The sequence below is a fragment of the Acipenser ruthenus genome, chromosome 9, assembly GCF_902713425.1.
Source record: "Acipenser ruthenus chromosome 9, fAciRut3.2 maternal haplotype, whole genome shotgun sequence".
NCBI lineage: Eukaryota > Metazoa > Chordata > Actinopteri > Acipenseriformes > Acipenseridae > Acipenser > Acipenser ruthenus.
The window spans coordinates 50069057-50093164 of record NC_081197.1 but is presented as its reverse complement, the minus strand read 5'-3'; the positions used below and the strand labels follow the sequence as shown (position 1 = coordinate 50093164).

Sequence of the window (24108 nt, the reverse complement as noted above, 5' to 3'; positions counted from 1 at the left end):
TCAATTACAGTGGAAAGATACAGTATAATTCAATATCCCTGTCATGCAGATTGTAATGGCTTGATTTCTCATCTAACTGACTTGAATGGAGAGGCAAGAGCTGGGCATGAACCGTAAGCCTCTCTGTTGAAAGATGAATCCTTACCATTCAACTAAAGAGCCCTCTTGTCGAGAGTCAAGTCTGTCTTAGTAACCCATCAACATTTTAGTGAACATGAGTATTTATTTAAAAAGAGAGTGGTAGTATTCAAACCTAGAACAATGGGATTAGAAAGCAGTTAGATTCCTACTTTACATCAGCGGAAGGAATCGGTTTAATTACTCTTGATTTGGAATTTAGTTTGAATACAACATGATCTGTTAAGATGCAATCAGATAAGTAGGCAAAGTATTGAAGGAAGCATTGTAAAGATTGGGAAAAGGAGAAAGGCTTAATAGAATCATGTTTTGCCGTTACTTTGTTCGTCAGACAAGTAGTTTTTATGTATATTTGTCCTATGGTCATTCTGTTGCTAGAAAGACACTCCGGGTATATTTTTAGAGAGCCACACAAGTTTCTGAAAACTGAATTGTGGAAGTCTTGCACCAAAGCATAAACATTTTATTTGATTGGCTAGCTGTGGATGAATCTGGTTCCATTGCTTACTAAGAAACCCAGAAATGGCTGCCAAGAGAGACTAATCTTTTAAAAAGGTATTTACTTTTTTTTGTAAATGAGCAAATAAGTGATACTGCATTCTTAATACATGAACCTGACAGTTAAATAATGCAATCTAGTAAAGTTAGAAAAAAACAAAACACCATAGTCGCTAAGGTATTAGGTGTTATTTATAATACTTCATGGTCAGTGTAATTGTTGGGATGTTTACAAAAAATGTAAAGTTTACTGTTTAAGCATTTCAAGACAAAACTTCCTGGCAAAAAAATGGAATTTTTTTATTTTTATTTTCAATTTTTTCAAAATTGTTGTAACCTAGTTTTGCTATTTACAATATTTACGTATTTTTTTTTTTTTTAGATTTGACCACTTTTTTTCTAGATTTGAACAGAAGCAATAGTAGTTATTTATTGGACATGCACAATTCATCTATTTGTGAAACTATTCAAACATGAAGATTGAGAAATATAATGAAATTAATATATGCGATTATCTGTACAATATTTTATTTTTAAATAAAATACATACTGTAAATCTCGTGTCAATGTATTTATGTATGAATTAATTTATGTATTTATTTTTCAGTGAAAGTAGTGCAGGGAAAGAATGTTGCCTTCCCAAAAAAAAATTAAAATGACATCAGGGTATGAAACTAGGATCACCGTGCTGCAGCAGTGTTCCAGTTAGCCATCATGGGACAGGATGTTGGATGAGGAAAAATAACTGTAAAATGTTATATACGGTTTAAAAAAAAATATATAATAGAAATAAACAAAAGAAAAACTGTTTTGTCTTTACAGAATTTTATAGTGTAGTTAGTTAGGTAGGAATGTGAGGTATTTTTAGAAAGAAACGAGTGCATCGTGGCATCCTTTGCTGGGATTATTCATTTGAGGTCTTCAGTGTTTTTTTAGCCATATACTCAGTTTCGTTATACATGTGTAAAGGTTTGATTTCTTCTTAAATAAGTCAGTTATCTTCAGTTAAGTTTTAATCAAAATAATTTTAAGGTACAAAGCAAATCAAATGTGATCTCAGTGATCTCACACAGGCCTCAGTTGATGGTGTTCTGAGCTGGCAGTGTACATGGTACTGTAGCTTTAATTGGAAGACTAACGTGCACTGTGACGTTGCTGCTCACTGCTTGAGTAAGTTTGCGTTTTCAGATAATCTTCTTCAGATCAGGTTCGGGTTAAATGAGTTTTCTGCATCGCAATTGGGTCATTTGCAAGACAACCACACCTCGAACACTAAATGATTTGGGGGGTTCTAAAACAAAATTAACCCCAACCCGATGAGGTCGAACCGATCTAGGGGTCCTAACATATATACCATGGTGCATATGAGCACTAGTTATAGTTTTAAATCATTCAGCAAACATTATCATAAAGACAACACTAAAACCAAATTCATCAGGCTTCATTTACTAAGCGGCGGTAATTTAGCCAGAATTGCAGGAGGACAATTGAGATGACTGTGCATGGTATTTCCCAGTGTTACACCCTATTTACTAACTGATTTAGAAGCAAAAATACCGGTCAGAAGAATTTGAATTGGCCTACAAATTGTGGATGGCAACAAGTCTGAAGTTGCACACAGTATTTATTCTATTGACAACAGGTGAAGGAACTGCAATCACTGCAATCAAACGTTTTCTGTAGCTCTCAATGAGACTTCTGCACCTGTTAACAGGTAGTTTGGCCCACTCTTCCTGAGCAAACTGCTCCAGCTGTCTCAGGTTTGATGGGTGCCTTCTCCAGACTGCAAGTTTCAGCTCTTTCCATAGATGTTCGATAGGATTCAGATCAGGACTCATAGAAGGCCACTTCAGAATAGTCCAATGTTTTGTTCTTATCCATTCTTGGGTGCTTTTAGCTGTGTGTTTTGGGTCATTATCCTGTTGGACCCATGACCTGCGACTGAGACAGAGCTTTCTGACACTGGGCAGTACGTTTCGCTCCAGAATGCCTTGATAGTCTTGAGATTTCATTGTGCCCTGCACAGATTCAAGGCACCCTGTGCCAGGCACAGCAAAGCAGCCCCAAAACATAACCGAGCCTCCTCCATGTTTCACTGTACGTATGATGTTCTTTTCTTTGAAAGCTTCATTTTTTCGTCTGTGAACATAGAGCTGATGTGACTTGCCAAAAAGCTCCAGTTTTGACTCATCTGTCCAAAGGACATTCTCCCAGAAGGATTGTGGCTTGTCAATATGCATTTTAGCAAATTCCAGTCTGGCTTTTTTATGTTTTTCTTTCAAAAGTGGAGGCCTCCTGGGTCTTCTTCCATGGAGCCCACTTTCGCTCAAAAAGTGACGGATGGTGCGATCAGAAACTGACGTACCTTCACCTTGGAGTTCAACTTGTATCTCTTTGGCAGTTATCCTTGGTTCTTTTTCTACCATTCGAACTATCCTTCTGTTCACTCTGGGGTCAATTTTCCTCTTGCGGTCGCGCCCAGGGAGGCTGGCTACAGTTCCATGGACCTTAAACTTCTTAATAATATTTGCAACCTTTACCTTTACCTTTACCATGCTTGTCTATTATTTTCTTTCTGATCTCCTCAGACAACTCTCTCCTTTGCTTTCTCTGGTTCATGTTCAGTGTGGTGCACACAATGATACCAAACAGCACAGTGACTACTTTTCTCCATTTAAATAGGCTGAATGACTGATTACAAGATTGGAGACATGTGTGATACTAATTAAAGAAACTAATTAGTTTGAAATATCACTACAATCCAATTATTTATTATCTTTTCTAAGGGGTACCAACAAATGTGTCCAGGCCATTTTAGAATATCTTTGTAGAATAAGCAATAATTCATCTCTTTTCACAGCTTCTTTGCTTTATTCTATGACATACCAAAGGCATGCAAGTATACATGATAAAATAGCTTTTAATTTCATCACTTTTCAGGAGGAATGAAGCATTATTTCAATGAGCTGTAAGGGTACCAATAAATTTGAGCACGTCTGTATGTACATTCCAGACATGTTAAGCCATAACCCCAGCATTCATTTAACATAAATTATCATTTAAACAAAATTAATGACAGAAAGTTACAAAGGTTACTTTGGTCAGTAATTACAGCAATGAAGTATGGAAGAGTGGTCCTGGTATTACCAGACCTCAGCACAAGGACAATGCTGACTAGACTACTAGGCAGAAGCACATGTTTTGATCGTTGACACCTACTTGAAGAAGGGATCTATGAAAATGGAAATTAGATAAAGGGGCATTCAGAACAGAAAATAGGAGGCACTTTTTTACACAGAATTGTGAGGGTCTGGAACCAACTCCCCAGTAATGTTGTTGAAGCTGACACCCTGGGATCCTTCAAGAAGCTGCTTGATGAGATTCTGGGATCAATAAGCTACTAACAACCAAACGAGCAAGATGGGCTGAATGGCCTCCTCTTGTTTGTAAACTTTCTTATGTTCTTATTAATTCCTTACATATATGTTGTCAAAACCTATGTACACTATATACACACCTGTAATATACAAATAAAGTAATATTGAAATGTCATCCACTACTGCTTGGAGAATGAAAGATGTCCAGTACTTAAGTTGAGGTAATCTCTCAGACTGTGGTGTGGTGCTTTGATGGGAATGTGGGTAGCATCAATCATCCCCATTACTTGGGGCAACCTGAACTTTTCAGCGATACGCAGAGCAATGCTTTTTGCTTCAGTTACTTCTGGCATACATATGTACGTGTTGCAGTGACTCTGAACAAGGGAGTTGACAAACTTGTAAATACAGCGATGAACTGTGGCTTTATGCATCCCAAACACATTACCAACTACCCTGTACTCCGCTGAGGATGCCAGGTTTTGGGGAGGTGTTTCTTTACCTTAGGAGGTTTTATTTATTTATTTATTTATTTATTTGTTTGTTTGTTTATTTGTTAGTTTAGTTAGTTCATTATTCATATATTTGGATATATATATTTATTTCAACATTAATTAATCATATTAATCATAAATCAAGTACTATATATGTATTTGTATGTTTTCAATTGATTTATGTTTGTTTAGTAAATCATAATAACATGAATAGTGTAATAGCATATTAAAATAACATTCATGTGTTCTCTGTACACATTGCATTATGCAAAAATATAAATAGTACAATAGGCTTAAACACTACAGTAGTAAAATCAAATGAATACCTAGCAGGCTTTTTTTGTCTATCCTACATGTAATACAAAACAAACCATGCTGATGCATTGTAGGCTTCACATTGTTGTAGGACATGTATTTAATAAAATATTATTTTAAACTGAAACTAAATTATTTCAACATATTTTCTTTTTATCTTAGTCTACTTACAATTAAATCATAGTGTTGCATTAACATGTTCTGGCTATACAGGACCTTAAATATCTGACATTTCAAATCGCTACACAGCTTCTGTTTTTTTGTTGATTTCTCCCCCTTTCTAGTTTTAAATGCTTCTGAACCTCCTCAAGGATCCTTTCTCTGAGTAGATTGGTTCCCTTTTTATTTAAGTGAAGTCTTTCCCGCCTAATGGTGGCCTAGAGTTCATTTAGAGGTCGTTGGCTATCTCACGATCATCAGGACCATATCCAGTTTTAATTCTTGATTTACCAATTTTCCCTAAAAAACTATATTTAAGTCATAACCTTAGAAAAGCCCATGCTGATTTTAAAGAAAATCTAAAGTGTTTTCTTAAGGTAGCGTGTGTCTTTACTAAACCTTACCCAATATGCTCTGAAAAATTTGCCAAAAACCAGTGTTAGTATTCAGGCATTTTAATTTATTCAAGGTCTAGGTCTCACTGATTCATACAGCTTTGCAATTATTAATTTAGCAATATTCATTATTTCAGATATGTTGAAGCCTTAAAGAGATCATCCGGCCTGAAGGTGAACAGTTGATATTTCATTACTAAGCCATGCCACAGATTTCCTGGATTTGGATTTGGTTCCAAAGATCCGCTGAACAGCTCAATTTCATGTCAATAAAACATAACAGGTTGCAATGCCAGAACACTATACCAGGATGACACTAGGAGAGGTTGCCAGGGCAATGTGGAGTTATGGTGACATGACCATTAAAGAACAGAAAAATGTGAAAGCACTGATAAATTCAAGTTCAGTTCAGTAATTAATACTAAAGCAACAAGAAGTGGCTTGCCAAAGAAAAACACATCTTGACATTTCTGGTTATTCAGAATTTAAACCTAGACTCCAAGCCCCCAGCTCCAATCATGCTCTATAATAAATATAATATGTGGTGACACATTAAGGACAGGGAAACACAATATCACATGGTATTTTATCTAAGGAGCTTTACATTTCGAAGCCGTTATGTCGTGATCACCACAATACATTGTGATCTTCACGTACAATTTTTTTTTCCATGTCCTTACTGAGCCACTCTAAGAATCTCTCAATAATTTTTGGGACTTTATTAAAAACACACAAAGAATGTAATGCTTTCTTACAGGAATAACAAGTGCATTCCAACCAGAACACTAGAAAAATATTGTAACCTTGGAAACACATCAGTTTAGAAGTGGTGGTTTAATTGGACGTTAGCAATGCACCATTAAATACATACACCAATCTGTAGGGGAAGCAAGGAGAACAGGCTTGTTCTTGGTAAGTTTGTTCTTGTCCCCAGTTGTCAGATAAGGGATTTTAGAGACAAGTACCTGTGGTGCACATGGACTACAATCTCTGCATGAAAGTTGAAAGATAACTTGGGCTTTTTTGACCCTGTTACATCCACACTGCAACTCCGAGTAGTGAGTAATTCTACTGCCTTGCCTTGCCTTTGCCTTGTGACATCACAGCATCACAACAGTCTATTGCTAGCATGCCCGGAGTTGGGGCACCCTCTCTGCCAGGACTACCAGAGGTTTCCCCCTAATAGAGTGGGGTTTTCCTTTCCGCCGAGTGGATGGCCTACACATAGCTTTTACCCATAACCACTATTTCTGTTTCTGTTTGTCTCTGCTTCCTTGTTTTATGTTACACATTGGCATGTGGTCTTTGTTTGTCTTCACAGGTGTGGGTTCTGCGGGGAGCCGGTGGTCCTTCTTCTGGGGGGATAGTGAGTCTCACTTCCCCGGCCTAGAGTCGGTAATACTCAGGTTCTTTGAATGGTCAGAGGGAACCACCGACCAAACTATTCTTTCACAGCTCATGTGCTATATCTGTCTCAAGACGAGAAGCCTCTTTCTCTATCCTCCTGGGACGTGGCCCTCTTACCTCAGAGTCCCACAACTAACAGTCTGCTATGTTTTCAGACTTTTCTCTTTTCTTTCAAGGTTCCAAAACCGTTCCATCCTCTGAGGGAAATCCAGCTGTAGGGCAACGCCTATTAACAGCTCTCGAGAACCCAGCTGCGGGGCAACGTTCATTAACAGCTCTAGAGAGTCAGAGTTTCTGTCATTCCAGGGGCCCGATAGACCAACACGTCTGGCCTCAAACCCTTCAAGAAGGCTCCCCAGGTGAGTCCTGGCCCGTCCTTTTCTCTCCCCTTCAGTATCTCTCTCCTACACGTTCCTAAGCACTTTATCCCTGAAGCCATGCCTCAACCTCTATGCACCTGAGGCCAAGCCTCTACCTAACCTTTACGCAGCCCTGGCTTCCATCCCATGAATCACAAATGACAGTTTAACTTACAAAACTGTACAACCTAAGCGCAGAGCCACACTTTAATCACACACACAATGGATTGCTGAACATGGTTCTTACACATTGTATTACAAAGAAACTTTACAGTTAATGATTTTGGCTTGCTTGGTATTTTTCCATAGTTTATCCTTCAGTTCTTTCAATAGTACTTTAGCAGCCCAGAGGTAGTTTAAGCATTCTCCCTTCTTAAAACAGTACAAGTAAACTAGGCATAAAGTAGGCATCCTCCTTCTACTAATTGCAAACAGAAGTTGAAAAGCTCTATTTTATCTCGGTATGCTAAGCACATATTACAAAGGGACACAGTTTCCTTTTTCCACATACTTTTATTTTACTGATACAAATGTACAGGAAACATCTACTGTACAGAACTTATACTCCCAAAGCGGGCTGGTAAAATAGCAACTCAGTCATGTAAAAGGTATGTTTGCATTACACCATTAAACTACACCATAAATATTATTTTAAAAAAAGTGCAGCTTTCCATTCCTTTTGGGACCCAGGATTCAAGTTTATCTTTTCCTTTTACAATTGTACAACCCAGATAAGGCGATGTTCTGTTTGACTTCTTGCCTAGGCCTTCTGTGCTTTTCTGCCGATAACCCAGCATGCAGCCTGTTCTTAATCTACTAAATGCTCATTGGTAGCTGTGAAGGGATGCTGAGATTTCTCTTGCTGGATAAGTGCTCTGGACTGCAACTTTCAAAATGTGTGCCAAGCGACCTTTCTTGAGCTGCATTCTTTCCAGCGATTACATATCTGATAATAATGTTCTCGATGATATCACAGGAAATATCTGTATCTACTGTATAAATAGCGGCCGCTTACTGTCAAAATGGAATACTAATGACTGCAGGCATGTATCTGAGAATCTTAAATGTTGTTTTACCTGTATCGACTTATACGCTTGTATAAATTAGGTGTGTGGTGCATTTACATTTGTACTGCTTTCAATGCAGGATTTTTATGGTCAAGAAAGATTCAGGGTTTCAGAATGGAGCCAATAATGTGCTGACATGGTCTACCCAGGGATTTTCCCCAATTGTTAATTTTAAAATGGATTTTCTAGCATGTAAATGTAGCCTCACGGTCTCTTACTTTAGCCATTCATGACACAGACACACAAAAGCTTTTGGGGGGTATTGTATGGATTTATTTTATATGTAAAATAAATTGATTTAGTGAGGACAGTGACAAATGGCCCCTCCTATGGCTTAGGATAACAGCACCAGTCTTTACAAGGCTCCCTTTCCATTACCAAATTCCTGTCCCTATAAAAAACGTACTCGCTGCAACTCAACCAGTTCCGTTCTGCACGCACGAGCACCAGTCACAGTTTCTTAATGGGCTAGTGCTCTTACTGCAAAATACGTCTTTTCTTCATCTGGTTACATAAATAGAACCAAAGAAAAGCCTAGGGTCTTAGAAGCCATACCAGCTATTAATGTAACCTTCAAACCCTGTTAAATAAATTAGTTCAGGCTTTTGAGATGTAAGATGTGGACTGATTAAAATAACCCTGGTCTCATTTAAGGTTAATTTCCATAAACCAAACTTGAATGTGACATCATGTATTTTTTAAAGCTGTAGTGTCCAACAGAATTCCTTGGTTAATATGTGCCCTCAGAAAGCAGACAGTTTTGCTTTCCAGGTTGTTTACATTCTCCAACAGAAGTTCTAATGGTGGCGTTACTTTGTTTCATCTTTGCACTGGGATAACAAAATAACATAAACTCAGGTCTCAGATATTAATCACAATTGTATTGTGCAAGGTTTACGTAAAATATGTGTATTTGAGCACTGATTTTTAGATTAAATCTCCGCATTGAGGCTCCCGAGTGGTGCATCCAGTAAAAGCGTTCTGTGTGGAGTGCAGGATGCACCCTATAGCCTGGAGATCGTAGGTTCGAATCCAGGCTATGTCACAGCCGACCATGATTGGAGGTTCCTAGGGGGCAGCGCACAATTGGCTGAGCGCTGGCAGGGGAATCCACGGTTCACTGCGCACCAGTGACCCCTGCGACTGATAGGGTGCCTGTGGTTCTGCAGTGGAGCCGCCAGATCTGTGTTGTCCTCCGGCACTATAGGTCTGGTGGCCTCACTGTAGATCCGCAGTGCAAAAAATGACGGATTGGCAGGAGCACGTTTTGGAGGAAGCATGTTCCAGCCGCCATTTCCCGAGTCGGCAGGGGGGTTGAGAGCAGTGAGCCGAGGATACAGATAATAATTGGGCATACAAAATTGGGAAGAAAAAACGGGGTAAAAAATTGGCGACGACTAAACATAAAAAAAAAAACTCTGCATTATATCTGGTTCCCTTCCAACAGACGGAGTCAAGCCCGATATCAGAGTGAGGTCAAGCCACATTTGTTAAATTAATTGCCAATTTGGCTTGACCACATATATAAAGGAGGAGCCGTGGGCTCTTCGGCTTATTTCTGCTATATATGCCAGGGCAGCAGCTTGTGTGTTTCTTTGTTTTGTAAGTGTGTTACCAGATGCTTAAACTTAAGATCTTGCCTCCCGCCACTAGCCTGCCTGACCGAACGCTACCCTTCCACAGTTCCATAACAAGCCTCCTCCTCATTTAAAGCTCTGTAAACTAAACAGTGAGCTCCCTCTCCTTTACCTGCAGCAGCAGGGTCTTATGAATTAAAGTAAGTGTTGCTTACAAAATAATTCCATACATTTTATCTGTTTTGCACTTCCATTCCAAATGTGAAGTCTTGAAAGAAACACATGTTATAGCAAGCATTTTAAAACATAGTGGGCCTGTAACAGGGGGGAGTGTTACGTGTGTGGGTCGTCACCTGAATAATAATGAGTCAGACACAGTGGTTGTGTTCTGTTACCCAGAGCTTGCTGCGCCGGCTGCTCTTTCTGACGTCACACGCATCATCCAGAGAAACGCCGTTTCCAAACCTTGCAGCGCAGCACAGTAAAACCCTTGAAAACACAACAGCACAACATTTGCAATGCATTATGACTTCAAAGTTATGATTTTAAGGCTATGACATTATTATGTATTGATTTTATTTTATTTTTATTTTACTTTAATTGCCATGACAACACACTAATTTATTTATTTATTTATTGTACCTTATTTTAAGGTAATAAATAAACATTTGTCTCATTAAATTGTGTGTGTGTGGTGAATCATTTTCACATCAAATTAACCATTAAGAGTAAGCACCAATATAAACAATAATACATTTATTAATGATGGCTGATCATTTTTAAACATCCTATTTATATTTGTCTGGATTATCTATCTATACAGAGTCAGTTTAATGTAATTGATTGATGTTAACTTTATTGTAACATACATCACTTATCACGGATTTAGTACATTATGTTTGTTTAAATAATTGATTTATGTATTTAATACAGCATTGACAAGGCTGTTCACGTTTCATTGTATACAGTCTTGAACAAAGAAGACTACGCTGGGATCTGATTCAAGTATTCAAAATTCTAAAAGGTATTGACAATGTCTGACAAATCTGTTTCTCCTACAGTACACCTTTCCATACAATTTTTTTTTTTTTTTTAACTAAAAGAAATAAATATAGCTAGATTGAAAAATCCTGCCTGTCACACAAAACTACTCAGCTTCATAGCAAAATTGGAATAGAAAATGTGACATATTTCTTGCAATTTATTTGTAGTTACTAAATACAACTTTTTAAAATAACAATCCCATTTGACTCAGATATGTATTTTTCAATATACAGTTAGGCCAAAAGTTTTGCATCACCTAGAATTTTAGCATTGAGACAATTTAAAAAAAAAAAATCTATATGAACATAATTTAGATCTTTTATTTAACATCATGTTCAAAGAAACTATGAAATTATATTGCAAAAGTCTACAGTATTTCATATTAGATTTCAAAATGTCGTTTTTCAATTTGTCAGTTTTTCGTTAAGTGCAATATATGGAAAACTACAAAGTGGTATGAAATTCCATATGTTAACGTAACATTATTAAGCAGGTTTCATTCGACTATATGAAGCAAAATTAGTTAATTCTATAGGGTGTTGTAACACTTTTGCCCATAGCTGTAAATAGTAAACACACATACTTGTTGGGGGGCGTAATGAAATATAAATGATATAATTTACTTTCAAATGACTTGAGCTGCCTCTATCGGTAGATGGGTAGATAGTGCTACTCAGATTGTGACAAAATAATCAAAGAAAAGACATGTTCAAAGCACACTGTTTTGGCCATACAGCCAATTAAGTGTAGTCTCTGGTTTCTTCCTTGGTTCTCTTTAGTCCTGCTTCTCTCTGACACTCCTTGGCTGTTTCTCTCCAATCTTTCTCTCTTCTTCAGCTCTCTCTTTCATCTCAACACCAGTTCTCTTTAGTCTCCGCATTGCCTGTTCATCTCAGCTACTTATCCCCGTCCAGGCCACGCCCCAGGTGCACCAGCCTGGCGGCAAGCCAAACTTCTGCAACTGAACCTTTGACTCTGGGTCACATAACCTTCCGGAACACGGAATCCCAGTATTGATATTTTCAATATGAGATATTGATAAGCTCCCTCTTCATATATGAAAAAAGTTGATGAAGTGCATTCTTGACAAAGAGGAAATATTTGCTTTCTACTGTACATAAATCATCTACATTTTCCTAATATTTAATATATCTGTCTGATTCCGTCTCTTGCCAAGTAATGTGTCAAGTGAGCCCAGTGAGGTGCAGTTAGACATTAATCTGTGGGGGTTTAAGGAAAAGGCCTACACCAATAAGCCAGTTGTTTTGAGGTCACTGTAGGCTGGCATTTCAATTTCAATTTCTTGGCTGATTGCATTGCATAGATTGTGGAGTTGATTTGACTGCTATGTTAATAATTGATAACGAATTTGCAGACAGAAAACCTAAAGAAAATAAATGGAAAAAAATAATCCGAGTTTAATAACATGGTGGCAAATCCCTGTGCAATGACCCTTAATATAGGCTCAGACATCTCTTGATCTAACAGTGTCTCTTTTAATAAAGAGTAGTGCGCTCACAACTAAGCAAGCATGTTGTCAGTCCAGCCTCCCCCATTTTCTGATTTACAGGGATGTTATACATAGTGTAATGAACCCATATACGATATGCTGTATTGTAATGTGCATGTCTTTTCTGTATGCACTCATAGTAGCATAATTACGTTTATAGATGCTTCCTTTTTACCTTGTACCGTCCTTTTGCTGTTCAGTACTGTTTTCAGTCAGAGAGAGAGAGGGCTGGTAGGAGGATGACGGAGATTGGATGCTCGCTTTTGTTTTAACATGTCTTCAGACGCTGTATTGCATTATGTAAGTTTATTACAGTTAAATAGAAGACTCAAATTGGCAATGCGTAATCTTGGATTCCTGCTTAACAAACCCAGCTTGACTGCCACAACAAATAATTCTTGATTTAAATGATAGTATGGTTTTCTCCAACACTGTTATTGTGATTTCAGTGATTCATAAGATTTATTCTTAAGAAGTACACCGTGAAGTAGACAATTAAAACCAAGTCCTGTTGTCATCTCAGGAAGAGATGGAGACACTTAAGGTGAAATTGCAATGTTTGAAAAAAAAAAGAAAAAGCTTTTCTGTGAAATGGTGAAATTGCTTACTAGCTAATGTTAAGAAATGGATTACTTCATGGTGAGACAGCACAGAGACTCTTTTTTGTAAGTTCCTCTGTGTAGCCCTAGAACTTGTGCTAAAGAATATCCTAACCTAGTTTCATCACAACTGGATAAGCGTTTCCCTAGATACATAAAGAGGAGTACAAATATACGTCCAAGTAGCCAGTTGCTAAAAGGACACTCGTCAGCACACAAGCCAAAGTAGCAAATTAAATAGGAAATTAAATCGGAAATTAAAATAGGAAATTAAAACCTGTTGATGGGTTGATACAGTAATTATGTATGCAAAACTATAAATGTGACATATTATATGTACGTTCTTCAGCTTATTCCTGTGGCTCATGATATGCACCCCCAGCTGGGTATAATAAACCCTCTGTACAGTGGCTGAGGTGCTTGCGTTAGGGAGCTTGTGAATGTGCAGTAACAGGGCGTGCACCAAGCGACCCCACACACTGCAGGTGAGGGTCTTAACCACAGTGCAAAAGAGATGACCTCTTCTGCGTTTCTGGTTTTGGAGCTTTTAACCTCATCTCATCTCACCTCACCGACAGGGGACAGGATAGACTCTGTAATGGCATAACCTTGGTGATTGGCTGCTTGCTGATCAGAAGATCCGGGTCATGGCACCACTGTAACATGGCTTATTAGTGTCTGTCCACCTCTACGTTGTGTTGGGTTTGTTTCCGGGGCCGCACCGAGCCAGCCCATCTCACCCTAGGAGGAACCTGGTTGTTTTTCCTCTATAAAGCCCAAGCTGTGCAACTGACATCACACGCAATGAATGTCTCAAAATGTACCGTATATAGATGATGTGGTATTAAGAGGCTCAGTATTTGAGTTGTGAATTGCAGATCTTGAGGTTATGGTTGTGTTTCTCATCATTTTATATATATAAATTAGGGGCAGTCCAAAATTATTGACATTTTCTGAAAGCATGCACTTTGAGAGGGTTGAGGGCAGTGTACGCTTTTTGTGTGCTGGAAAGGAAGAGGACTGGCAAATTAACTAAGCAAAAGTAGTTTTGGTATATTAGTTGTGTTGCTTTAAGATTTAAAAAAAAAACACAAAAAAAAACGTAGTACTATACATATAAATTGGACCAGGGAAGTGAAATAATTTAGTAGGCCAGAAAAACAAAAGGAATTATAGTAAAGGTGTTCTTTAAATAAGATGTGGGTAAAACGAGTTTGTGGGAAACCCACCGGTGTCCAGTTATTCAGATAGTCTTAGCCTAGTGTAATGCACAAAATCAGAGTGGACACATTTTCCTGAAAATGTAGCAGAGTCAGTTAAGGTACCATAGTGCATGATGGACCTAGTTGTGCACCATAGCAGAGAAAAGGGGAGTAACTGTTATGGAAAGGTTAAAGCCAGCCATCTGTAGTAATACAGTAATTGTCCACGTTTGGCTCCCAGGGCAAGGTTAAGTCTAATAATAGTCCCAAGGCGAGATGTATAGTAAAGAAGGGAATGTCGGGTCGACATTATTTTAGTGGGTGAGAGCGTGGGATATGTAGAACGTGCCCAAGTGTTGAAACTTCCTACCCCCATAAAATGTAGACTATACTCAGTTGTGCTGCATTGTTTATCGAATTGTAATGATGAGTAGAAAGCCACAGGGATAAAAACCCTGTAATAATGAACAAATAAGCATTATATACTTTTTGAACTATTATCCAGTCTGGCACAGGAGGTATTTGATAGTAGGGGGTGCTGTGAAGTAATGAAATAGCAGTGACGACTGCAAGTATCCACATTGTAATAGCATTCACTGGTGGAAGGCGCAGAAACAAGAGTGCTGTGTTTACATGTGAATCTCCTTACCGTTGCCTGTCGCTCCTTGATTAAATCCACCAAGGGCCCGTTCAGACTCGGTGGATTTAATCAAGGAGCCAGCTCATACGACATCTGTCTCCTCTTTGGACTTAACACTCCTGCCTTGGAAACTTAAGCCCGAGCATCACCTTTCACGAGGACGGCTCGACAGAGTGGGACCCCAAGGACAAATCTTACCTACTAAACCCCCTCTTGCTCAAGACGGTGCCCAGTGAATCTGTGTTAAGAAGCTTTCACCCGAGTCCTGTAGTGTTCAGGTGAAAGCACCTTAACACAGACTTCTCAAAAACTAAAAAATAAAAGCACAATGAAATCTGAAAAATGTAATTTGAAGTTGCTTACTTTTTAATTCAAAAACTTAAAATGCAATAAATTATATTAAAATATTAACATACTGTTCTTGGCCTACTGAGTTGCATATTGTTATCTTCATGGCTTTCACTACTATGTTATATTAAGGTTCTCTTAACTTCATTAGCATTGTATAATTTAGACACACTCATTACTCCTTAGTCATTTTTCATTCTAGGATGATTAAAATGTGCTGTTATTCACAAAGGCCATTCATTATGCCTTTGTGAATAACAGCACAAATGTGAAATGTGTAATATCCAAATAGTCAAGAGTTTGCTTGACCTATCCTCAAATGTATTTTCCGTGTGTACTCAGTAAATAGACCACATATGCTACATCCTCCTAATCCCTCATCAAGGGCTCATTTTTAAAACCGCTGAAGCATTGCCCACATTTAAACAAACATTGCTGCCACATTCAGGCTGGATTTCTCTATTGCTTAAAGATCTATTGCTTAAAGATCACTGCCTTCCTATGTTAAAGACTCTACACATTTTCTAAAACAATTGGATAATTTCAAAGAACAGCACCCTTGTGATATTATTCTTTTTACATTGGACATCAAAAGCCTACTGTTATACCAAATAATGAAGGGTTAATTGCAATAAAGCACTTTCTTGATGAATGGATAGTGAAAGAACCTCCAACAGATATCCTTCTGAGACTGGCTGAACTTGTGCTCACATTGAATGGTTTTTCTTTTGATGGTAATTTTTACACTCAAGTATGGGGTGTTAGCATGGGGACTAAAATGGGACCATCATATGCTTGCCTTTTTGTGGGATCGATTGAAAACACATGTTTACAGCAATACAATGGAAACACACCTAAACTATATCTTGGGTACATTGATGACATCATTGGAATTTCCACCAACCAGTGAGGATTTAAAACGGTTCATTCAGTCAGTAACAAATTTCCACCCAGCCCTGGATTTATCAGAAACTGGCAATAGTATATCTTTCTTAGACATTTCCATCACTGTTTTGAATTCCACCATTAACACCGCTGTGTACTACAAACCAACTGATTCTCATTCATATCTGCAGTATGACTCCTCACACCCTAAGGCTTGCTGTGACTCGATTCCCTATTCATGACTGTTAAGACTCAGACGGCAGCAGTGTGGAGTAGTGGTTAGGGCTCTGGACTCTTGACCGGAGGGTTGTGGGTTCAATCCCCAGTGGGGGACACTGCTGTTGTACCCTTGAGCAAGGTACTTTACCTAGATTGCTCCAGTAAAAACCCAACTGTATAAATGGGTAATTGTATGTAAAATAATGTGATATCTGTATAATGTGAAATAATATATAATGTGATATCTTGTAACAATTGTAAGTCGCCCTGGATAAGGACGTCTGCCAAGAAATAAATAATAATAATAATAATAATTTGCAGCGATCAAGATTTCAAGATTGTCCGATCGTTTTGTTGTTACCGTGTCAATATCCTGTCGCTATTTAACAAAGTTTCAGTTTCAGCACTGCATGCCTGTGACAGTTGCTACGGCGACACTGTGGTCACTGTTGCTGAAGGGCGGAGCCTCCCGCTGGCTCACACACACTCCACTCTCCCACCCACCGGCAATCCCCCAAAACATCGGAGACTCCTACCAAGGATTTCAATAACAAATTCTGTTATCTGTTATCTTACAGTTATCTTAACTAATATATTCTTCATCTTAATGTTTCAATTCACTCTATCGTTTTCTCTTTGTCATTTTACAATGTAAGTAGTTTAACCTACAATTTGTTGCCTCAATAGAGCTCTCAGAAGCACTATCCATATACACCAGGGGCCGGTTGCATAAACATAGACTAAGTCTTTGTCTTAATATAATTATAAGCCATACTAACGATAGACACTCGGTTAAAACGGTTGCATAAAATAGTCTTTCGTTAGACTGGTCTTACTTAGTCAATTACGCAACGCATTCTGGGAATTTTAACACTTGGGGTGTGGGTTTCGGGGGGTGGGGAGGGGAAACATGGCTGGCTCTTTTCTCAAACAGCGATGTTCACAGTTCAAAGTAACTGAAAATGTGTGCTTGTTAAAGGAGTATAATGCAGAAAAAGAAATACTTTTGGGGACATTTTCCGAAAATTGCACTAACGTATACAAACACATGGCGTGGGATAAAATTACAAAAAAAGTTAACAGCGTCAACCCGCTATGTGTGCGGTCTGTAAAAGACATGCAGAAACGATGGAAGAATATGGTACAGGACGCTTAAAAAGAAATATTTAAGAGGAAACATTTGCATACTGGAGGAGGACCTCCCTCAAAACTTAAACTGACCACAGAATTTGTTATTGAAATCCTTGGTAGGAGTCTCCGATGTTTTGGGGGATTGCCGGTGGGTGGGAGAGTGGAGTGTGTGTGAGCCAGCGGGAGGCTCCGCCCTTCAGCAACAGTGACCACAGTGTCGCCGTAGCAACTGTCACAGGCATGCAGTGCTGAAACTGAAACTTTGTTAAATAGCGACAGGATGTTGACACGGTAACAACAAAACGATCGGACAATCTTGAAATCTTGATCGCTGCAAATTATTATTATTATTATTATTTATTTCTTGGCAGACGTCCTTATCCAGGGCGACTTACAATTGTTACAAGATATCACATTATATATTATTTCACATTATACAGATATCACATTATTTTACATACAATTACCCATTTATACAGTTGGGTTTTTACTGGAGCAATCTAGGTAAAGTACCTTGCTCAAGGGTACAACAGCAGTGTCCCCCACTGGGGATTGAACCCACAACCCTCCGGTCAAGAGTCCAGAGCCCTAACCACTACTCCACACTGCTGCCGTCTGAGTCTTAACAGTTGTGAATAGGGAATAGAATCACGGCAAGCCTTAGGGTGTGAGGAGTCATACTGTAGATATGAATGAGAATCAGTTGGTTTGTAGTAGACAGTGGTGTTAATGGTGGAATTCAAAACAGTGATGGAAATGTCTAAGAAAGATATACTATTGCCTGTTTCTGATAAATCCAGGGCTGGGTGGAAATTTGTTACTGACTGAATGAACCGTTTTAAATCCTCACTGGTTGGTGGAAATTCCAATGATGTCATCAATGTACCCAAGATATAGTTTAGGTGTGTTTCCATTGTATTGCTGTAAACATGTGTTTTCAATCGATCCCACAAAAAGGCAAGCATATGATGGTCCCATTTTAGTCCCCATGCTAACACCCCATACTTGAGTGTAAAAATTACCATCAAAAGAAAAACCATTCAATGTGAGCACAAGTTCAGCCAGTCTCAGAAGGATATCTGTTGGAGGTTCTTTCACTATCCATTCATCAAGAAAGTGCTTTATTGCAATTAACCCTTCATTATTTGGTATAACAGTAGGCTTTTGATGTCCAATGTAAAAAGAATAATATCACAAGGGTGCTGTTCTTTGAAATTATCCAATTGTTTTAGAAAATGTGTAGAGTCTTTAACATAGGAAGGCAGTGATTCAGCAAGGGGTTTGAAGATTTCATCAAGAAATTTGGAGATCAGTTCTGTTGGTCAGGAACAGGCTGATACAATTGGGCAGCCTGGATTGTTTGGTTTGTGGATTTTTGGAAGTAAGTAAAAATGACTGCAATGGGGGGTTTTCCCCCGTTAAATTTCAAAGAACAGCACCCTTGTGATAATATTATTCTTTTTTACAATGGACATCAGTTTATAAATAATAAACGCGCACAACAGCGTTTTCAGTTAATCCACTGTCTCACTTATGTTATTTAAAGAAGACGACAGAAATTGTGACGGCAGTTGTTTTAATAAATTAAGAATAAGGGCTGCTTTGTCGCATGCATATTTCTATTTTCTTTATACATTTTTAGATCTTTATTATATCTGTATTACAATAACTATGCAAATGCATATATATAAGCAAATGTATTTATTTATTTGTTTGTTTGTTCTCTTAGTAACTGGCATGGCATTTGGAAACTGTTGAGGAAGTGCTGCAAGAATTACTGAATTCAGATTTCTGGGCAGGTTTATGAAGAACCAACATCAGATACTGTATATTATACAGAACCAGCATTGGTCGTGAGGAATCTGTACAAAGTACTACTATTAAATGAGCTGCAGTTAGTCTGACAAAGCAGAAGGGGTAGATTATGAAGTATGTTCACTATGCTGTAAGTATTCACACTGCAGTTCACAGCTCTTTAATGTGCCCATACTTTATTAAGAAAAAACTTAAAGGAGACGCTTCACATTTCTAATATAATATTACAGGTTGTTAAAACCCAAATGTGAAAGATAAAAAAGTCTTGCTGAGAGCTGACCAATGTTAATCAGACATTGGAGTTTCTGTGAGCAAAAACAAAGCAAACTCTGTTAACGAGGAGTAAAATGGTTATATGGAAAAATGAGTAGTGGCTGACTGAAAGAAGTATTAAGTATATATGTGTGGCCCCTAACTTATAATTTTTTTTTTACTGGAAAAACTTGACAACTGGATTTCAAAGCAGTATTTCATTGTGTGGTGTAGAAAAGTCAAATGGTTTCAGAATTACAGCCGAAGGTTACATCTGATGAGGTTGCAAAATGGGAAATTATGTGTCTGCACAGCACACATACTGTTTTTATACATTTTTTTGTTTGATTGTTTGTTTGTTTCTATGAAATGTTGCAAGGTCTGAACGCCTTGTTTGATCTGAAAATTTGCAAACAGCGTTTATAATGTTTGGGAGATAATAATCCTTTACTATTTATTTATTCTTTACTCTTTTAGATTGTAAGATATTCTGATACATGTACTGTAGTCCTGCATCTCTAAAAAAAAAAAGAATTACTGAATGAGCTAGAAAATGTTTTCATATTTAATGCATGTTACATTCCATAGAAGTAAAGACTGATTTATGATACAGACGTGCTCAAATTTGTTGGTACCCCTCCACAAAAAACGAAGAATGCACAATTTTCTCTGAAATAACTTGAAACTGACAAAAGTAATTGGCATCCGCCATTGTTTATTCCATATTTAATAGAAATCAGACTTTGCTTTTGATTTTTTATTCAACATAATATTGTAAATAAGAAAACAAATGAAAATGGCATGGACAAAAATGATGGGACCGCTAACCTAATATTTTGTTGCAAAACCTTTAGAGGCAATCACTGCAATCAAACGTTTTCTGTAGCTCTCAATGAGACTTCTGCACCTGTTAACAGGTAGTTTGGCCCACTCTTCCTGAGCAAACTGCTCCAGCTGTCTCAGGTTTGATGGGTGCCTTCTCCAGACTGCAAGTTTCAGCTCTTTCCATAGATGTTCGATAGGATTCAGATCAGGACTCATAGAAGGCCACTTCAGAATAGTCCAATGTTTTGTTCTTATCCATTCTTGGGTGCTTTTAGCTGTGTGTTTTGGGTCATTATCCTGTTGGACCGATGACCTGCGACTGAGACAGAGCTTTCTGACACTGGGCAGTACGTTTCGCTCCAGAATGCCTTGATAGTCTTGAGATTTCATTGTGCCCTGCACAGATTCAAGGCACCCTGTGCCAGGCACAGCAAAGCAGCCCCAAAACATAACCGAGCCTCCTCCATGTTTCACTGTACGTATGATGTTCTTTTCTTTGAAAGCTTCATTTTTTCGTCTGTGAACATAGAGCTGATGTGACTTGCCAAAAAGCTCCAGTTTTGACTCATCTGTCCAAAGGACATTCTCCCAGAAGGATTGTGGCTTGTCAATATGCATTTTAGCAAATTCCAGTCTGGCTTTTTTATGTTTTTCTTTCAAAAGTGGAGGCCTCCTGGGTCTTCTTCCATGGAGCCCACTTTCGCTCAAAAAGTGACGGATGGTGCGATCAGAAACTGACGTACCTTCACCTTGGAGTTCAACTTGTATCTCTTTGGCAGTTATCCTTGGTTCTTTTTCTACCATTCGAACTATCCTTCTGTTCACTCTGGGGTCAATTTTCCTCTTGCGGTCGCGCCCAGGGAGGCTGGCTACAGTTCCATGGACCTTAAACTTCTTAATAATATTTGCAACCTTTACCTTTACCTTTACCATGCTTGTCTATTATTTTCTTTCTGATCTCCTCAGACAACTCTCTCCTTTGCTTTCTCTGGTTCATGTTCAGTGTGGTGCACACAATGATACCAAACAGCACAGTGACTACTTTTCTCCATTTAAATAGGCTGAATGACTGATTACAAGATTGGAGACATGTGTGATACTAATTAAAGAAACTAATTAGTTTGAAATATCACTACAATCCAATTATTTATTATCTTTTCTAAGGGGTACCAACAAATGTGTCCAGGCCATTTTAGAATATCTTTGTAGAATAAGCAATAATTCATCTCTTTTCACAGCTTCTTTGCTTTATTCTATGACATACCAAAGGCATGCAAGTATACATGATAAAATAGCTTTTAATTTCATCACTTTTCAGGAGGAATGAAGCATTATTTCAATGAGCTGTAAGGGTACCAATAAATTTGAGCACGTCTGTATGTACATTCCAGACATGTTAAGCCATAACCCCAGCATTCATTTAACATAAATTATCATTTAAACAAAATTAATGACAGAAAGTTACAAAGGTTACTTTGGTCAGTAATTACAGCAATGAAGTATGGAAGAGTGGTCCTGGTATTGAAATTCATGATGAGTCAGACGTGTCTACCAGACCTCAGCACAAGGACAATGCTGACTAGACTACTAGGCAGAAGCACATGTTTGATCGTTGACACCTACTCAATAATAACATAAATATGTATTGATTTATTAATAAGAAATGAACACTGCATTTTTGATCTCGCCCTAAATTGATGGTGTTGTACTATTCTGTCAGTGTGATTCCCACTGCTTCTCCTCCCAAAGAAAATAAATCATGATTGCCATGCATAGCACCTAGCAGCGAGCTGAGAACAACACCACTCACCCACAAGTAGAGTTTCCCCAGTCTTTGCTTTTTAGTGCCTGTTCATGGCTATGCAGCATGACATTGATCTTCCACCTTACTAAATACTAACTGTATAGTCTTGCTCAAAGTAGTTGGTCTAATTCACCCAATGAACTAGGCAATGCAGCTATAAAGAGAAAACAATGCTAGTGTGTAAAATAATCTCCTGGAGGCTTTTTAATTTCAAACGCTCATGTCTAAAGCGAGGGATTTCAACTACTAAGTGAAAATATCCCAAGCAAAAAGTTATCTCATAAATTAAATGAAGGACCCAATTTATCAAGGCCGAACCCTAACTTTTAATTACCATGTCTGTTAGGTGTTTTAGCCTCAAATTAACCCTAGAAACACCTATTTAAGCATGTACTTATGATTTTCTTAAGTGTACTTTATGTACGTTAGGCTTTTGATTTGGCAGATTTAAAACTGCTTACATTGTGTTGTTTAGGCATTTCTGTTGGTCTGCCTGAGGTTTTGCAGTGAGGCACTGCTTAAGTGAGCCAGTGCTTCATGGATCGTACCACAGTTCATACAGTAAATACATAGCATGCACAGATAATTAAACCAGAGAAAGGCATTTTACAGCACATTGGGTAACATTTTTGTAAAGTAATGTTTGGTATCAGTCTACATTTATGGGAACATTCATCAACTTCTATATACAGTATATACTAAAGAAATATACTTTCACACTGGCGTTCCTACCCAGGTCCTGACTAGTGTTCTGGCTACCCTGGTCACAATCCTGCATAGTGTGAAACCGCATATCTGGGTCGACCCTAGCTCGGATGTGGGTCGAGCGAGACAAAATGCATGATGGACACTTGTAATTGGAGGAAGTAACAAACAGTCACGCCTGCGTGACGGTTTCACTTCCGCAAGGAACTTGCGAGCCATTTTTGTTTATTCTGTTTAGCCATATTTCTGTTGATTGAGACGCACCATGAGCCAGATTACAGCAGGGCATGGAGCGATGAAGAAACATTTGCTCTAATCAGCATTTGGGCTGACAATTCAATCCAGAGAAGCTTGAGTGGAAGTGTCCGTAACAAGCATGCCATCCTGAAAGCCTGAACAGATGAAAGGGTGGTCATGTGAACCTTGCTGGCATGCCCAGGTAGGGTCTGACTCGGGTAGAACGTGCCAGTGTAAAAAGGGGCTTAAGTAAATAGCGTATTTCTTGTACTGTGATGAAGATAAGTTTTGGGCATTGTATGTAATATTTGCATTAAATAAGGATACCACCACCATCATAATGGAAATGTAATCTTAAGGTTAGTCCCAGTTGGGTTGAAAATTGGATCTGATATTTCTGAATGCTGTGCCTTAGGCTACTAAGGCAGCCTTGGTTTTAGTCACTCCTTGCTCTCCTTAGGCTGAAACATTCACTGTCTTTATGATCCTTGCCTTTGCACAGCAAAGACAATGCAGATTATGCATGGTTTGTTTTTTGGGGGGGGGGGTTTAAAGTAGTATTTAGAAAGTCCCAAACTATTTAAGTATTGTTATCCCCTGCTGGGTTTAGCATACTGTTTTCATTCCTCTATAATATGACCTTTGTAGTCAATTGTACAATTTAATCAACATAATCATGAATTATTTAAGACTGTAAAATGGCTACTGTGTATACATACTGCATTTACTTGCTCAAAAAGTGCTTTGAGATGTTTTTTGTGTTCTACAAATCCACGGTATTTAACTTTCAGAATGGCTTCTCATATTGCAATAAATGAAACAGTATTTTTGGACACATTTGGTCTTCTTTAAAAGGGGAGATATGTCTATGGATGCATCAATAGCCTACCCTTTGGTCAATTACTTGCTCATAGACTTCTAATTTCCTTTAATCTGACATGTTGTTTCAGACAAAGTCCTGGTCTTCCACTGTAATGATGAATGGGCCAACAAATCAAAGGTAAGATCAATAAGGGGTCATTATATTATATTGATAATCAACCAAACCCTAAACAAAGAAATAAAATAGAAACGTTAGGTTACGGATGTAACCCTGGTTCCCTGAA

The 24108-nt window shown here is 38.2% G+C and overlaps 1 protein-coding gene across 2 annotated transcripts in view; it reads left to right on the top strand.

Annotated features, from left to right (window-relative positions):
* The window catches only part of LOC117406338 (5-hydroxytryptamine receptor 1F-like), an 87364-nt gene that overhangs the window by 9854 nt on the left and 53402 nt on the right, over positions 1 to 24108 (top strand). Inside the window, exons 2-3 of one of the 2 annotated variants that reach the window (XR_009329519.1) lie at positions 6960 to 7142; positions 23953 to 24002. The gene's annotated coding sequence lies outside the window, so the exon portion shown is untranslated. The remainder of the gene's footprint in view (positions 1 to 6959; positions 7143 to 23952; positions 24003 to 24108) is intronic. The other variant, XM_059030186.1, reaches the window with a different exon arrangement.